General features: G+C 40.0%; 1 protein-coding gene across 1 annotated transcript in view; it reads right to left on the bottom strand.

Moving 5' to 3' along the window:
* Positions 1-14337, bottom strand: part of PARD3B (par-3 family cell polarity regulator beta) — a 1021377-nt gene that overhangs the window by 586527 nt on the left and 420513 nt on the right. The gene's annotated exons all lie outside the window — the stretch shown is intronic.

The following is a 14337-nucleotide window of genomic DNA, read 5'->3' as shown; positions in this document are numbered from 1 at the left end:
CTGCATTTATATTTCATATTTTAAAATATACTTTAAGCTGCTTTGGGGAGAATGGATTGTAAAGAGAGAAAGAGGAGATTATGATAGTTGTGCTAGAGAGACGATTGGTGGTGGTTTGGCCTAGGCAGAGAAAGAAACAGTTTTGAGACATTTTAAAGATAAAACCAAATTTTCATTTCCAGACAAATTAACAAGTGTTAACCGTTGTGGCTGGGGGAATGAAGGCAGGCAAGACTCTAGGTCTCAGAGGTCAGCAAGAAGCTTAAACAAGGCTCGCAGTCAGGAAAATAAACCCGTTCTCTCATTCATTCACCTCTCACTTACTGAATGGCCAAGTGCCAGGTATTGTGCTGAATGCCGGACCTCCAACGTCAAATAAGGCGAATTGTTCAAAACCAGGTAAGACATCCCGCTTCCTAAGAAGAAGGTGTTTCCAACAGCAGGAATAAATGCAGAGGACAGAGCACCTTCCAACTTCCTTTATTTCGTCCTTCAATTTGTTCATTCATTACCCGGGGCTGAATCATACCAAGATAAATAAGACCCACTGCGTATCCTCCAGGAACTGTTTGCATCTTGCTGAGGAGAAACACGTGTAAACATGTCAGTTGATGTGAGGTGCTAAAAGAAAAATATGTTCATGGGTCATAGAGAAAGTGACCTCTGCAGCCTAGAGTGTAGGCCTACATACATACAGACCCTAAGACAGGAGCACTCCTTTGGCCTCAAATGTATTGAAATTAAATTTCACTTCTTTACGGACATCTTCTCTGACGCTAATTACACTGGGGTTCTCTGAAAACTGCCATCTCTGCAGCACTTCTCAGAGTCTGAAGTTATATGCTTGTTAATTGTCTGTCTTCCCCACTAGACTACAAGCTGTGCGAAGGCGGGATTCTCTACAGCTAGCACAGTGCATGGCACAGAGGAGATGCCCAGTTAATGTTTGTTGGGCAAGTGATTTTTAAAATCCAAGATAACAGTGGGCACGTTCAATTAGAGCATGCTAAATATCCTTACAGGTAAACTTTATCGCCAGAGCTTAGAGGTGACTGCTGATGAACATCACTGCGGCACCTTCTCCTCAGCCTGCAAGCTGGAGCATCCTAGCTGTGAATTAGGTATCACTCCTTTTGTTGCAACCAACCCTTCATGCTCCGTACCTGAGAACCATAGATAAGAAGGTAGTTCTACCCTGTGGACTTCGGTAACTGTACACGTGATAGTCAGATATCAGGATCACAAAGGCAGAATGACAGAAATCTACTTGCACCTGCAGAGAGGTTAAAACAGCTGTGGTTGAAGTCCAGCTGTTGGGAAATTTCTGGTTTTTGCAGACTTATTTGAAAAGGGCACAAGGAGTCAGGATGAAGCTATTTTTATTTAGTGTACGGTTCAACTCTTATTTTCATTTAATTCAAAGTAGCAGCATGCCAATATGAATATGGTGTGCCTTTCCAAAGAATTCTCCAAGTTCCAGGGGTGAAGTTGGTTAGCAGGACAGTTTAGATAACTAAGTCTGCCACTGGGCTGTTGACAAGGTGAATTGACAGACACACAGACAAGAATGGAAAGATTAAAAGATACATGAAATGCCCTCTCTGTCTACAGATTTCACAGTAGGGTGACTCCTTGGTCCCCAAGTTGCTGCATTGCTTCCTTCCGTCGACTGTGGAAGAGTGATTATGACAGTACAGGTCACGCTGCCCCCTGGCCCCCTGTGGTACCTCAGCAGCTGCTCCCGTAAAGTGGTTTTTAACCTCTGATGCTGACCATGGTCCTGTGGATGCCAGTTCACAGCACTGTCAATCACCTCTCAAGAACACTTCTACTTTTTGCTCCATCAGTTCCTATGCATGCCTTAAGTCTTGCAGCAAGATTAGATCTCTGAATCCTCTCAGCCTGCCCGGCCCCCCTCTCCAGTATTAGGCAACTCATTTCAGGTCTTCTCCCAAGGTAAGTTCCACTCCACCAGTAGGACTTCCTCCTCCCACCCCCACGGGGTCATCTGCCAATGACCGGAGATAACCTGGTGGTCACTAACGTCGGGGTAGATATGGGGGTGCCGCTGGAGTCTAGTGGGTAGAGACCATGGATACTGCTCAACAACCTACAATGTACAATGCACAGTACAGCCTCTCCTCAACAAAGACTCATCCAGGGCAAAATGTCAGTCATGAGTGCTGAGGATGAGAAACTCTGCACGACAGCACAGGACAGACGAAGCAGCGAGAGAAGAGATTCCCTACTCCCCCAAATTAAATAGTCTCATTGGAGATAAGGACATTTAGACACAAGACAGTCCAAGAAAAAAATTTTTGAACATCTAAAAATATTCTGTATAATTAAACTACAGTTATAAATTATGAATACTAGAAGAAGACAGATGAACAAAAGACCGTAGAAAGTAAGAATTGGCATTTGAAGTACAGACAACACAAACAATCCGGGATGATGGCTTTGTGTCTGCCTGGGGAGTTTTTGGATGGGAGGCTGTCGCCTGACTGAGGGAAAGCACATTTGGTTCTAAACTCCTAGCTGGAATCAAGAAGGGAGAGGAAGGGGCCTAGCCTGCCTGGGTAGGGACAGTGTATGAGCAAGAGTCAGGGTTTCAGAAAATACTACCTAGATTTTAGGTCCATCAGCAAAAAGATTATGATCTTAAATACAACTTATTCTTCTGCTTATGCTAGACAAGTAAAAGTTACTAATTTTAGAAATGCTATATTTTAGAAGTACTCTTACTTGAGAGTTCAGGACAGTTTCTCACGTGTCTAATTTCTAGCAGTGTAATAAATTACCCACGGAATGACTTCACTGGTTTCACCTTGTGGTATCGTAAGAAATATTTCCAACTTGTTTATAGTTTTCTTTCCATGATCTTAACACTATAAGGAACAGGCAGGTTTTAACACTTAAAACTGAAGATAAATACAGATATACTTCAGTTGTATGTGCAGTTAAAACATTATCTTTTATGTAGTTGCCTGGGTTAAGCTATCAAGCGTTTGTTGTGATGGACATTTTAAAGAATGGTCCAAAACAAATCCCAAATCCTTGGAATTCTAAGCTGACTCTCCAGATGTTATACTACTGACCATTTCTATCTACCCTTCTTTCCTGGGAACTACACTCTAAAACAGCCAGAAATCAAGGGAGTCACGGAAAACAAAATCCATTCTATTCTCATCTCAAAAGCTTTGGGCAGGATAAGCTGATTTAGTCTGTTAACATTTTGAATTCTTCCTCTAAAAGTAAACTTTGTAGGAGACACTAATCATCAAGGTATGTATTGAAATTATACAAGTAGAAAAAATGGAAATGCATACTATTTGGTAGGCTAAGTATAGGAATTCATCCAGGCTAAAACTTTATCACAAAGACAATGAAATAGTTAAAAAAAAAAAAAAAGATTAAGGCCACAAAGTCAAAGAATGCTGAAGAGAAAATGGGACCTGCTGAGGAATACCAACAAAATGTTGGAAGATGAGAAGTGGAGACATAAGTAATTACTTTACCAGATGGAGAAAGTTGAAGCTTAAGATATCTCTGGGGTGGGGAAGCCAATTGAAGCTTCGGCAACCTCGCAAAGGTCAAAAACTGGGGAACCAGGTTCCTCTGAGGTCTGGTGCGGGACTGATGGCGATAGGACTGATAGAAAACCTATAAAATGCCCAGTTAGGTCTTGCCCCATCTCCTTCCATCAGTCTGGATGCTCCAGAGACTGCCCTGCCCCCTCTCCTTCCCTAATCCGTGCACACATCAGTAGTTATACTTTTTGGAGAGGCTGACCAAACAGGAGTCACACAGTAACTACAGGAGTAGTTGTACCAGGAGACGCCAGGAGTAACTACAGAGGGAGGGTATGAACACTGCACTGATAACCAAAGAACTAAATAAAAGTCTGAATACTAAACAGTAAGATCCCTTTCCCGTTTCCCAAGCCAGGTTCCTCCAACCCTGACATCTAGGCTTAACGCTCCAGGTAAAGAGCCTGGAGGAATCTTCTCTGGAGAAACTGAGAAAAGAGATTTAGAGTAGCCTGCTTCCATAATGGCCCCTAGCGACTCTGCTTCCTGGATTCACACACCCTTGCAGTCCCTTCTCATAATGTACCAGAATTAGTCTATGCGATCAATAAAATATGGCAGCAGTACTGGAATGTCATTTCTTGAATCACTCATTCTGGGGGAATTCAGCAGCCGCACCCAGAGCAGCCTCATCAACACACCCAAGTGGTGAAGGACGGCCATGTATCACGTGAGTACAATCTCGTAAGTGAACTTAGGGGTGAATTCGCTGACCCAGTCAAGCATTGAGTTGACTGCTACTCCAGCTGACAGCTTGGCTACAACCTCTTAGAAGACCCTGAACCAGCGTCACCCAGCTAAATTGTCCCTGCATTCCTGACACTGAGAATCTATGGGAGATAATAAGTGTTTGTCTTTTTAAGCTTCTAAGTTTGGAGTGATGTGTCATAACTAACACAAGATCTACGGAGAAAGACATTCAAGAGCCCCAGTGAAAAAGCAGGATCTCTGTCCAATCAGCTTAAGGGTGCTACCAGCCTGGAGATGCACCTACCACCACCATACCCCATACACAGAGAGCCTGCAATCGCAGCCTTCTTAAATATGAACCGACAACAGAGGATAATAATTGAGAAAAACCTCCAAAACAAACGACCAAAACAATCAGAAAGAAGGAATTCAGAAGTAACACATGAGCGGAATTGAAGAATTAATATTGAATGCCGAAGACAAAAGTAAGACACTATATTCAAAACATAAAAATAGCGTGATATAAAAAGGAGCATTCAGAAAACAAGACAGAGCTCTTAGAAATTAAGAGTACAATAGTGGAAATTTTTAAATATATATATAAATACAAAGGTGGTAGAAGAGAAATTTGAGGAAATCTCCCCCAAAGTAGTACAGAGACAGACAGAAATGGAAATAAGAGAGAACACATGACAAGTCAGAGAATCAATCCAGGACTTTTAGCCTCCAACTAATACAGAATTTCAGAAAGAAAAAAAATAGAAAGGGACATTAGTTGTCAAATAAGTAACACAAGACAGTTTCCAGAATTGAGATATCTGACTTTCTAGATTAAAAAGTCCTACTGAGGGCCCAACTCACTGAAAATATACAGACTTGATCATGAATATCAATGAATTTTCAGAACACTAGAGATAAAGAGAATCCCCAAATTTTCCAAATAGAAAAAAACACTCCATGTACAAAATCTGCAATAAGAATAGCACCATCCTTCTCTACAGCAACATTGACGGCTGGAAGACAAAAAAGCAATGGCTTCAAAATTCAGAAGCAAAAAGACTTCCAGCCTAGAGTTATGTATGTGGTCAAACTACAAATCAAGTGTGATGGTAGAATGAAGGCATTTTTTCAAAAATATGAGGCCTCAAAAAATGTTTGCTCTCAGGTAATCTTTCTTAGAAAGTTACTGAGGTGTGCTTTATGAAAATGAGGGGATAAACCCCCAATGGGAAAATATGAAATCCCAGTAAAGGGGGATTCAACCCAGCAGACAGGTAAAGGGAATTCTCATATTACAGCTGGGAATAGGCCTTTAGAGAACCTAATACAACTGAAGGAAGAGGATCCAAAGAGGATGCCAGAAGGAATAACTCCAAGAGAAAACAAACCAGTAGACTGACATGCTTGATTATATTATGGGCATTTTTACATTTCTGCTGGAAGTTTTTAATTGAAATTTTTGATTGGTGTGTATTAATCACTCAACTTTCGAGAACCAGTATAATGAAGGAAATGGGATCACAATGCATCACATGCTCTGTAGCATATACACACAGACACACATGCACTATTATATATATATACGTTATATATGTACATATATACATATTTTTACATATATGTTTTATACACACACACACCCAGAGAAAATAATAATATAAGTACAAAGTACAGACTGAACTCAAATTTTTTACAACTATTTTGGAAAAATGGGGGGGGGAGAAAGCTAAAGGTGGTTAGTATAAAAGAGTTTAAATCCTCATTTTCCATAAATTAGGAAGACAAAGATAATGTCCCAAATTGAAAACTAAGTAACAAAAAGAGTACAAGCCTTCTACTTAGAAATAGATCAGCACTAGAGAAAAACAAGCAAAAGAATTGAGTATAGTTGTCTAGTGAGTACGAATTAGGTCCAGGGACTACACTTATTCATTAAACCTTTGATACAATACTGGCCTTTTTAAGCTTTATACATATTTATTGATAACGTTTTAAAAACTAAGGGCTTCCCTGGTGGCGCAGTGGTTGAGAGTCCGCCTGCCGATGCAGGGGACACGGGTTCGTGCCCCTGTCCGGGAAGATCCCACATGCCGCGGAGCGGCTGGGCCCGTGAGCCATGGCCGCTGAGCCTGCGCGTCCGGAGCCTGTGCTCCGCAACGGGAGAGGCCACAGCGGTGAGAGGCCCGCGTACCGAAAAAAAAAACTAAGATAATAAGGAATGGGTTAAGAGATACAAGCCAAACAAAAAGAAAGTAGAAATGATGATACTCAAATGAGTAAAGATGAATATAAGGTTAAAAGTACTAAATATGATGAAGTAGGATATTAGATAATAATAAAAGGTCTACTTCCTTCCCTTCCCCCCCAAAAAACCCCAGACATATTGATCTTACACTTATATGTACCAAAACATCACTTTTTTTAAGCACATGAGAGGAGTTTTATTTTATTTTTTTAAATAAATAAAAAGGAAAGTAGAAGATGCTGTAGTGCATTCTCAGGCTACAGATGATCCTTTTTTTTTTTTTTTTAAGGCATAAGATCTGGCTTCAAACCTGGTGGCACTTTCATTTTCAACTTGTTGCATGTCTGTCTGGTAAGTTGAGCATTGAGTAATACATAATCTTAGTAAAGGAATGCCACGGCTGTTTCAAGGGCATAAGTCTTCTTTTTGTTTGTTTCACTGAAGGAAAAAGACCATTCACGTGAAAACAAGTTCTTCCAATAACAACGTTTCTAGGCGTTCTTTAATATGAGTATTTGATGAGAGTGGTGAATTCCTCCCTCCCTACCTTCAGAATAAACTTGTCCTTTTTCTTTAAACTAAAGAAATGTGCTTCTTTCTGTCATCTCCACTGATGTTCAACTTTACTATTAATATTTTTAGAAACATATTTTTGAAGAGCCCGTTTCCTCCCCTTTGCCCTCCACTTGTTTGCTTTACTACTGTGTTTTCCAATGCTGAACAATAAATGGAAATCAGCTTTACTCATCCTTAGACTAAATAAACTGAGAGGTAAAAGAGAAATATAAAAGCTAACAATCCTTTAAGTATAAAACAGGGCAAATCAATCTTTCTCAAGCAAATCAATTTAATACATAGTAGAAATGAAATAAGTCGGAAGAAGTTAGAATTTCTTGTTGCAATAATATACCACATACATGATTCCTGTGATGCCTGTAAACATTAGTTCCTGTTTTAGAGCTGACAATCATTTGTATCAGAGAGGTTAAGTGATTTTTCCAAGATGAAACAGCTTCTAAGTAGGTCACAGAGCTATTGTTACAGTCAAGAATCAAATACATAAAAGAAGTCTCAGGAAAAAATACTACCATCCAAGCTGCATTATGACTAATTGGGATAAAATAGGGACTCAGAAGGAAAAAAAAATAAGTGACATAAAAGACAGTCCTTGACATACAGCAAGGGTACCAATATTTATTGAGTGAATTTATTTATATAAAACAAATTAAATAGATTTATATGACACCTTATTTTTATACTGTGGGATTAGTTCTACTTTGACATAACGTTTGAAAATGAAATAGAGGCATTTGGGATATGCATTGTAATTAAAATAACATAAAATTGGCACCATCTAGATATTTAACACTGTGGTATGAATACAGACTGGAATGTTCTATGCCAGCTAGTCCCAAAAGTTTTACATAAGAATAAATTGTTATTGCAAAAGTCTTAGAATATATTTACTGGGGATGAGGGAGTATATTACCAATAAAGTACATGTATTATGATCTCATTTCTATTAAAAAGTAGAGTTTAGAAGTATATACACCAAAATATGAAAATGGTGTGTTTATGTTTAGTTGTGGGTGGTGGGATTAGAGTAACTTCTACTTTCTTCCTTTTGGTTACCAAGATCTTAAAATTCTCCTACAATGAGCATACATTACTACCACATAACCCGTTAATTTTTAAACAAGTGATTTACAGGTACAGAATTTGAACCCAGATTTTTAGGTCCAAGTTAAATACTACAGTTCACCACCGGCTCCAGGCACTGTGCTAAGCTCTTCACATTCAGAATCACGCCTGCCCTTCATGAAGACCTGTAAGGTAGGGATCATTTGTTCCCATTTCACAGGGAAACTGAGACAACAGAAGTGTTCTCTCTCACCCTGGAAAACTTAATTTCAGTGACCTAGTAGAGCAACCTTGTCCTAAGCAGGCAATTTTAACCAGCAATGCCAATAACAATCTGAAAATGAATACCTCCTTGAAAAAGGAAGGAAGGAAAGAAGGGAAGAGAGTAAAACCAGCTTGACCTTTAAAGGAACAGAAGAACTTAAAACAGAGGGTTGGTTTTGCAGTGTGGAAGTGAGGCTTAATAGAATTACACTGACTCTCCCACTAATTCTCAACAGAAATTCTGCTTCAGGAAGCAGGGGAGCACAGCAGAGAGGCTGCTGGAATATACGGAGGGGGAGAGGCTGCAAGCCTTAAGTAAACGTGATAGGAATCTTGAGAGCACATCAGGTTGAACCAATGAATAGCACATCGCTCATTCTGGCTGAGATGCTTTATGTCTAATTTCTGGTTTTCATCCTAATAGCCATCCTCGTGTATTTGAAGTGATAATAAAGAGAAATGCAATATTTAGTTGCCCAATGTATCTTAATTTAATTTATGAAAATATTATCGATACGACATTGCCTTGGCAACTTAACGTTTTTCACAATGGACATGCATTACCATCGTTTCATTTCATTTCCTTCTGCCTTCATAATATTACCTGAGCATTGTCAGAAAGTTCTCAGGACAGCAATGCAAATCAAAGCTTCATTACAAAGCCCAGTGAAATAGCATTATTGCAAGAACATTTCATGAAAGGTAACTACTGTGCATGCTTAGGGCCTGAATTGAAATCATAAAATACAGATTGCACTTATTTTTGTAACGAAACCTTATTTTTTAAAAAATAACACCTGGTCTTCCAAATCCTCATGCTTCAATTCATTCACTCAGAGGGAGAGGAACTCTTTCAGAAGCGGAACAGGCTGGAAAATACAGAATATTTTTCATCATCCACACTGGCAATGCACTGAATGATTAAATATTCTCTTCCATGGCTCCTTCCACGAGACAAGAACAAAAGAGCCCTCAGGGCTGAAGACCTAGAGGGGGTAATTTTACGAAGCAATATAGTGACACCCCAAGTTTTAATAATTCAGCCACTCTTCCACTGCCTTGCTAACCTAGCCCATCTCCTCAATTACAATGACTATGAAATTGCCTGAAACTCTCCTTAACTCTAGACTCCAGTCTAGACTCATAAAATGAAATGGGTTTCATACTTTCCCCCAGGACCCTGTTTTGAGAATTCACCTTGACATATACCAAGTGTCTACAACAAGCCAGTTCCCCAGCTAGACGCCATGGAAGACCCCAAAGCAAGCCCTATTGCGGCCCCTTCATGGAGGCTATGCAGACGTGCTGAAGCAGGCAAATGATTATATTTATTAAACAAAACATTAAAACAGTCAAACTCACTGAAGCAAAGAGTAGATGGTAGTTGCCAGGGGATGGGGAGGGGAAACGGGGAGTTGATGTAGAATTGGGTATAAAATTAGAGTTACAAAGATGAATAAATTCTGGAGAACTGCTGTACAACAGAGCGCCTACAGTTAACAATACCGTATTGTGCATTTCAAAACGTAAGAGGCTAAATCTCATGTTAGTGCTCTTACCACAAAATAAATAAATAAATGAAAATAAAGCAAGGGACACAATAAATATTGGAGGTCATGAATATATTCATTGCCCCGATGGTGGCGTCAGTATCCTGGGTATATACATATGTCCAAACTCACCGATATATACACATTAAATATGTGTAATTTTTGTATATTAAGTATGTCTCAATAAAGGTGAAAGAAAATCACACAAACAACAAAAAAGATTTCATCCATGCCACAAATATTTATTGCTTGCCAGCTATGTGCAGGCACCATTCTAGGTCTAGACATGTAACAGAGGATGAAAGTTCTTTGAGAGCTTACGTTATAGACAACAAGCATAAAAGTAAGTTGCTTACCATGTCAGATGCTGGGAAAAAAACAGAGTATAGTGGGGGCTGGGAGCAGGTTGTAATTTTAAATAGGGTAGTCAGCTTAGACCTCACTGAGAAGGTGATATTTGAGCAAAGTGTTAAAGGAGGTGAGAAAGCTACGTAGATATTTAGCAGGTGACACTATCAGGGCAAAGCCCGAAAGTGGGAGCATATCAGGAATTTGTAACAGCAACGAGACCAGTAAGACTAGCACACGGGGGCACAGAGGGAAGTAGTAGGGCCTGAGATCAGAGAAGTAATAGGGGCTAGACCATGAAGGCATTGCAATCTACTGTGGCAGGCAGAATAATGGCCCTTTCCCACCAAGACATTCATGTCCTAATCCCTGCAACCTGTGAACACGTTACGTTAGATGGCAAGGGGAAATTAAGGTCACTGATAGATTTAACATTGATGATCTGCTGAGAATCTTACCAGAGGGAAAGCATCCTGGATTACCCGGATAGGTCCAAAGTAATTGAACGGGTCCCTCATATACAAAAGAGAGAGGAAGTAGAGTCAATGTCAGTGTGATAGAACATGAGAGAGACTCCACAGGCCACTGTTGGCTTTAAGGATGGACAGGGACGAGATGCCAAAGAACGCAGGAGGTACCTCTCTACAAGCTGGACAAGACAAGAAAACAGGTTCTTTCCTAGACTCTCTCCAGAAAGGAAATCAGTCCTGTCAACCCCCTTGATTTGGGCCCAATAAAATTCTAGAACTATAAGACAATACATTTGTACTGTTGTCAGCTACCATGTGGTAATTTCTTACAGCATCAATAGAAAAATAGTCAGTCTACCCACTGTAAGGAATTTGATTTTTACTCTGAATGAAACAGGGAGCCACTGGATGATCTGGAACACAGGAAAGACTTGAACTGATTTATATTTAAAAATTTACTCTTGTTGCAACAATAGACTTTGGAGCGGCAAGGGCAGAGGCAGGAGAGCAGGTAGAAGGCTTTCAGAGGGAGAGAGGATGGAGACTCGGACAAGAGCTGTTGAGGTAGAGGTGGCTGGAGATAAGAAGGGGTTATATGATTAGAATGAGGAAATGACATTGCCATGGGATCGCAGAGAGGACTCAAAGACCCCTCCCTGAGAAAGGAAGCATTTGATTTGGACCCAGAAAGACCGAATGCTTTCCTCCAGGTAAAAATGTCAGTGGGGAGAGGAAGCCTGGTAGGGGTGAGCATAGGAAATCTTTCATATCGAAGAAAGAATATTAAGGGCACTGGGCTGGAAAGTTCAGCATGGGGACCATTCAGTGATGTGGTCTGCCTGAAATGTCAGAACCAGACTATGATTTGTTAAGGGTTTGGATTTTATTCTTTAAATGTAGTTTACAGTCAGTAAGAGGGTAGGAACAGGACTGCTTGAGAGAAGGCCAGGACTTACTTATGACGTGTTTGGCTGGTAGGCTAGGAACACACACTTTCACCTTATAAACGCTGTCTACCTCATGACTGTTGACAAGCTTTAAGGGAATTGATGGGCGGTTGAGTTTTTAAACTACTCTTGTGAGTAATATGACTGTTACTAGTAGCTACTTATCCTAGGGAATGGAGTAAATATATTTTGTTTAGGGAGACTTTCTTGACATTTCTTGTGAAATTTAATCCCTAAAGGAGCCCAAATAAATTTTAATGTACTTCTGCTTCTCCCTTTCTTCCTTCAATACTGTATATGAGATATATTAGGCGAAGCATCCTCCCTAGTTTAGTCCTCAAGACTAAAAAGCTTCTCCCATCCTGGAGCCGCTCTCACGTACTTTATTTTAACAAGCTCCACATTAGCCTAAAGCAACCTTCAGGCAATGTTAGTCTTGGGTTTTAGCCTTGTGGTGCTTGCCCAGAGTCAGTTCTCTCCTTCCGAGCACCTTGGGGCGGGGGAACTCTTTATACTACCTCACTGACGTTTTCATTGATGAGTTCTGATCAACAGCAGAGATGTATAGCAGAAGCGGTACATGCCACTTCTGAGCCAAAGTTTTTAAAGGCCTTTAGGAGACCATCTGGAGCCATCACCCCTGACTGCCAATCAGGAAGGCCAGGTATTCCTGATAACACAGCTACAGATGACAGTGTCTGTCACCCTGCATCACTGGTGCTCCTAAGAGCCACTCAGACCTACAGTGGACTTTGTATGGAAAGGAAATACTTCTGCTGTATTCAGCCACCAAGATATGGGGGTGGGGTGGCTTAGCCTATTCAGACACAAATGACTATAAATCAGTAACGGAAGAAAGAAATTTAAAACAGAATCAGTATTCCTGGGGTTTGATCTCACAGTTATAAGTCCTGGATACTCTTGTAAACTGGTGTTTAAATATCAAAGCAATAAATATGAAAATACAGAAGTCCCTGTGATAGCAAGGTATTAATATCACTAAGAAATTTTACATATGTGGTTATAAAAATGCATGTTTAATTGAATCAGTAAATCAAATGTAAGTGGACATTGGCCATTCTGCCTATTTCCTTAAACGTTTTCATATCCTTACTGGGAAAATAGGAGTCACTTTATATTTTACCGTGCTATATACTCAGGCATATATGGTACCTAATATAACAAACATGGAATTTTTAGGGAAATCTAATAAAAACCAGAACAAAGAAGGAAAAGTTATTTGTCTGACTTGAGGTACCAGCAGAAACCTTATCTAGTCCCCCAATCGCTATAGGCACTCAATAAATATCAGGGACAGATTTGATATGTGACACAGGAGCAGGCTCACTCAGTATAAAACACAAGGCCACGGCCGCACTGAAAGTGTAATTTAACAAGCTTCACAGAGCAAATCAAGCTGTGCAGCGCTGGCCCCATTAGGGTAGGAAAGGGCTTGTGGTTAATGTTGTACTGTCCAGAACTTCAGCATGTGGCATCTGCTCTGGCCAGTCTGTGATTTATACGATCACGTTTCAGTAGTACGACAGAGCTGCCTTCCCAATTTACCCCCACTGATGCACAGTTTTTCTACAAAGGCAAAAGGAACAAGGGAAAAGTGTACTTTGACTTTAGCAGTGCTTATATTTCTCATTGGTAACAATTCTGCAAACTCCCAGACTGAAAGAACTTGAAATGTATACCACCCTTGTATCATGGAAGTATACAGACTATTTTTCTGAACACTATTCCACTGAGATAAACCTTAGAAGTTTCTGTGGTCCTGAATGCACGTCAAACATTTTCCTTATTGCTCTGAAAGCTCAGGTAAATGTATCACGACTGCTTGCCTCCTAAGAAGGACTGAATTCACTGAAGTAAATTGGGTAGTTCTCAATACCACTCCACCCTTATCACCTGCAGTACTATTCTTCAACTGAGAGCACTCTAGTTCCAATGGTCTCCTTGTGAATATTATAGCAATTAAGGAGACTACTTTAATGCACAGGGGAAAGGAGGACGATTACCCATGGGATTGGGACTCTGGAATTAAGTTTAAACATCGCAGGGGAAATGTTCTCATCTCCAGTGGATAGAAGAGATTTGGTGCACTTGACATTATTACCAGGTGAGATTGAAAAAGAACATGTTCAAAGTTCAAAACTCAACTTTAAATAGTTTCTAGGCACGTTCTATAGCAAGCTGCTGAGTCTAGTACACAATGTTTCATGAATTAATTTCAGAAAGTATGGAACCATGGAAATTCTATGAAAATGTTTAAAAAATATTCTTATGACAGTGTCATATTTTGAAATATATTTCCACTTAACAGGGCAACATCAGCTTTTCCTTCCATCTCCTACCCTTTCTAGTACTTCTCAAGAAATGAAGTAAATAATGGCAAAGATAATGAACTATAGAACCACCACATTTTAGAGTTGGGAAGAATTCTGTAGACCACCTGGTAATGAAGAATTCTCTGTACCTCATCCAATCCATGAATGAGATACTTGTCTGTCTCTGAAAGACAATTACACTTCCAGTTGTACTCCATATTAGACTTAAATCTCAAACCAAGCACATCTCTACCCCGGA

Source organism: Neophocaena asiaeorientalis, unplaced genomic scaffold (assembly GCF_003031525.2).
Source record: "Neophocaena asiaeorientalis asiaeorientalis breed wild unplaced genomic scaffold, Neophocaena_asiaeorientalis_V1.1 scaffold258, whole genome shotgun sequence".
Classification (NCBI taxonomy): domain Eukaryota; kingdom Metazoa; phylum Chordata; class Mammalia; order Artiodactyla; family Phocoenidae; genus Neophocaena; species Neophocaena asiaeorientalis.
Note: the sequence above shows the minus strand (reverse complement) of the source record. Positions and strands in the feature narration are given on the sequence as shown.